This window comes from Bidens hawaiensis, unplaced genomic scaffold (assembly GCF_021521415.1).
Source record: "Bidens hawaiensis isolate Kalapana, Puna unplaced genomic scaffold, B.hawaiensis_p1.1 tig00025384_1, whole genome shotgun sequence".
Classification (NCBI taxonomy): domain Eukaryota; kingdom Viridiplantae; phylum Streptophyta; class Magnoliopsida; order Asterales; family Asteraceae; genus Bidens; species Bidens hawaiensis.
In genome coordinates this window covers 47,327-50,384 of record NW_027494057.1, presented here as the reverse complement: position 1 = coordinate 50,384, position 3,058 = coordinate 47,327, and the positions used below count along the sequence as shown (strand labels likewise).

The window sequence follows — 3,058 nt, the reverse complement described above, 5'->3', positions numbered from 1 at the left end:
GGAATACTGATTGATCTATCATATATTTGATGAAAGTCATATGTTTTATATGTATAATGAAATGATTGTAATCAATATCTTAGCTAGAGTATATTGTCAGCACCTAAATTCTATACCATGGATTAGAAACGGCCTCGAGTTAAAGATCATATAATCTTAGTATGAACAAGTTTGAAAATCTTTCATCAATGCACACATTGTTCTCATCACTTTTAGTTCTTTGTCAAACAAATGTTTTTGTATCGGAAGCTTAAAGTGTGCATAAAGTTTGAATACCCTGAGTTATGAACACACAAATAATCGTCCTAAGTGTTTTAGTTCCTGATGCGCCTTAATTGGCTGAAAAGAAATCTATAAATGGTACAGTCATGTCAGGCCCTTGTTCTTTGGTTGCTTCTTGCTCCACCTCGACCTCGTCTTTGTTTTTTGGTCGATTACTTCACTCCCGTTTGATTCGGTATTTACAGGGAGAAAGTTGTTAAACTCCAAAGATCAATCTCTATTATCTGAATCCCAATGAAAGAGTTAGGTCAATACATTGATAGAAAAGAAAATAGTTAGTATTTTTCAATCTTTATTTTTTTTAAAAAAAACAAAATGATGAAATGTATTCGCATCTCTTGAAGTTAAAAATAAAATATATGAATAAATTTTGTTTATATATATATATAACCCCCCCCCCCCCCCCACATGTATATAACCTATCAATTAAAAATATATATTTGAAATAGTTAGCTTGATGGATTATTTAAATGCGTAAAATTACACATTTGTAGGTAAGAAATACAAAATATTAAATATATGGTCATTGATCAAAATATTAAACGATTAAAGTGTGTTATTTTTATTCTCATAACATTTAGTGTTCTATAATAAATATCACCCTATATTTATGAATTATTCATAATGTCATCCGTTTTTAAAACCAATCCAATAAGGCTAAGTGTAATGGGACGACAATTCCGGCGATTTTAGGTGACATTCAAAGAGGAACACTGCCCCCCTCCCCCGGCGATAAGAGGGGCGACCCGGGGGGGTTGTTTTTGTCGTTGCAAATGGTTTGAAGAATATTATTATTTTATGTGATGTGCGTGTGTGTTTATACTGGCTACAACACCATTACACCCCTAAAACAAAAATTCTTCAATTACTGACTAGGTGTCACATGTTAAAAATCGCCTCATTTTGTAGCCCCTCCGCCACACATAGCCTAAGTAGATCAATCAAGGAAGGCATTCGGTTCAATTAGCAGTCAGGCCGGTTATGTTAAATACTTAAATTAGATTTTAAACAAGCCCTAATTATATTATCAACCAAATTGTCCCATGCACGCAATACCTTCATCAACCTTGAATTGTTGAACCAAATTCTTGGAGAGTTGTAGATGTGACACAAGATTTCTTGAAAGCTCATAAGGGAAATGAGTTAACTGATATCTTTCCCTAAATGCACGATCAACAGCCGCGGTGGTGGTTCGATGGTGGTGCATTCGACTAGACCTTTCGCGAACCTTATGAGCCATGATCACATGCCAATGGTTCTTTACCGCGTTATCGGTTCGACCTGGAAAAAGCTTCGCAATGTTAGCCCATCGGTTCCCATATTCACGATGATATGCGAGTAATCGTTCTTCTTCTTCCTCGGTGAACGGACTTCGGTTGATCTTCGGATCGAGTTGGTTGAACCATCTTAATCTGCAACTCTTGCCTGCACCAAATGAATAGTTTTATTTAATACAATCATAATATGTTCTCATTATATTATGAAACTACATGCAATGGAATATTTGGCTATTTTCCAAAATAATAATAATAATAATAATAATAATAATAATAATAATAAATCATATAAAGTTATAAGCATTACATCAGACAAATACTATACCTATTCTAGGGGTGTAAACGAGTTGAGCCTGAGCTCAACTAGGATCGAGCTTGGCTTGTTTCGATCGAGATCTTTTTCAAAAGCTAGAGCTCGTTTCGAGATCTTATTATTTATTCATTTAATATATGTACATTTTTAATTATTGTATTTATTTTGAGAAATTTAACACTTTAACAAGCCTAAGCTCGGCTTAAGCTCATGTGGAGTACCTTAAACGAGTCAAAGCTTGGATCGAGCTCGCTAAAATATAATTAAAGCTTAAAAATATCCTAGGCTCATTAAGGCTCAAAGAGCCTAAACGATCTTCCTATACAAGGCTCGAGCTTGTTTCGAGCCTTTTATCAATCCAATCTCGAGTAGATCGATCACAAGCAGCTCGACTCATTTTCACTTACCCGCAGATTCCAAAAATTTCAGACGCATTGATGGCGAATCCATAGAGCAATTCAGACGTATTGATCTATAAATTGACTGGCAATAGTGAACCGAGACTTAATCCATCAATGATCAGCTCCAGTTATATGGAGCTGATCACTGATGGATCAGATCTTGTTTTCTTAGTTGTTAGTTAACTATTCGTCTAAAGAGCAAACTATTCTAGACGAACAGTTAACCAACAACTAGCTTTAGCATGTAAAAGATATAGAGACGTGTACAAATCTAAAATTAGGTAAACAAATTAAAACATGCATAACTCGAAAACTAATCAAAAGAGCGGTTTCAAATTTCCAAAAATAGAGACACGGACTAAAACTCGACCTGATCGTCCTTGTAGCTTCTCCGCTATGGCGTTCCAGTTATGGGGACCGTACTGATGGACAAGTTGCCGAAGCTTATGGTCCTCGGACGGCCTCCAGTGACCGCGGGTGCACATAAGGATGGATTGATCAGTTAGTGAATGAAGGTGAGGAAATATGAATATTTGTTTGTGTGATTTAGGGTTGAAGATATTAAGGAGAGGCCAGGATCAGGTAATGGATGGTGAGTGGGATATATATATATATATATATATATATAAAAGGTGGAGATGATGAGATATTGGGAGTTGGTTTCTGTTAGGAAGAGTGTATCAGATAGTGATGCAACGTCTAGACTAACTGAAAATATATACCTTATTTTCTATGCATGTGTTGGTACATCCATTCATGTATATCTCTCTCACGCACATATATAT

General features: G+C 35.5%; 1 pseudogene across 1 annotated transcript; it reads right to left on the bottom strand.

Annotated features, from left to right (window-relative positions):
* Positions 1 to 331: 331 nt before the first annotated feature.
* On the bottom strand, positions 332 to 2,777 carry LOC143571516 (transcription factor MYB52 pseudogene; annotated as a pseudogene). Its single transcript, XR_013142109.1, has 3 exons — positions 2,644 to 2,777; positions 1,339 to 1,707; positions 332 to 506 (listed from the first exon to the last, which is right to left on the bottom strand). The product of XR_013142109.1 is annotated as a transcription factor MYB52 pseudogene (transcript).
* Positions 2,778 to 3,058: the final 281 nt, after the last annotated feature.